Below are 1,181 nucleotides of genomic sequence, written 5' to 3'. Positions count from 1 at the left end.
TTAATGATATGAAAGTCTAAAACATTAAAAAATGGTTGTTATGATGAATAAAAATAAAATAATTATATAAAATCAAAACAAATCATTTTGAATAATTGGACTAAAAAGGTGGTACAGTAGTTATTCATGTTCCCTAATAAAATTATTCTAATCTTTGAATTATAAAATGGAGGTCAAATACTTTGTTAAAGATACTACAAAAGAGAAAAGGAGAAATAAAGTGTTATAAATATAGTAACATATAATGTTTATATACTTATGTACATTTATGTCTCATGATTATATGAAGAGTATTGGTGCTATTTATATCAACTCAATTTTCATTAGGGTAGGATGTCAGCCTGACATTTAAATGTGCACTGTCTTAAATTACAAGGTGTGATTGAAAACTTAAAGTTACATGTGCGTGAGGACACATAAGCGAAAAAGGTTCTATATGTTCAGTCAGATGTGAGAGTTTTATCTTTTTTTCATCATTTTAGATTTTACAACCCTGTTAAATATTGTCGACCAATTTTTTCATACATTCATACTTTCATACGTCTAGAGAGCAGTTAAAGATCAGACTGCTGTCTTGGTGCATTGTAAGTCATTAGGTAGAGCCACAGGCAGGATATCCTGCCAGTGACCCAGACCAACTCTTAAAATTCCACTGCTCTGCTGTATTGGATTACAGCCTCACAGTGGGAAAAGTAAATACCCACTTTATTGCAGCTCATCCATTTGGTTTATGCCTTATTAAATTAAGGACCAGGCAGAGCAATAACATGTATGTCAGACATGCTGTCCAACCACCTCTTATATGAGCTAAAGAAAACTGAAACTGATTCCTTTTTTAACTTTTGTGGGTAGACAAGAATACCTGAACAGGAAATGATTATAGTTCAAGAGGAAGGACAGCAGAATCAATCCCTGTACATAAGTCGTTATGCAGAAGTACAATGAATAAGTAAAATGCATTGAAATACCACTACATACATTTGTAATAGATAAATCAAGCTTTTTGTTGTCCATAATAAATTCCATGTGGAATCCTTTAATAATTTAATTGATGCAAAAAAAAAATTATTAATGATTCTAAAACATTTCTTGACAGACATTGATTTTATTATAAATGTAATAGTATAATACTGGCTGATGTTCAGAAATGTTTCCAGAATCAATTAAATTCAAGAATAAAA

This window comes from Tachysurus fulvidraco, chromosome 3, assembly GCF_022655615.1.
Source record: "Tachysurus fulvidraco isolate hzauxx_2018 chromosome 3, HZAU_PFXX_2.0, whole genome shotgun sequence".
NCBI classification, from domain to species: Eukaryota; Metazoa; Chordata; class Actinopteri; order Siluriformes; family Bagridae; genus Tachysurus; species Tachysurus fulvidraco.
This window is presented reverse-complemented; position numbering follows the sequence as displayed.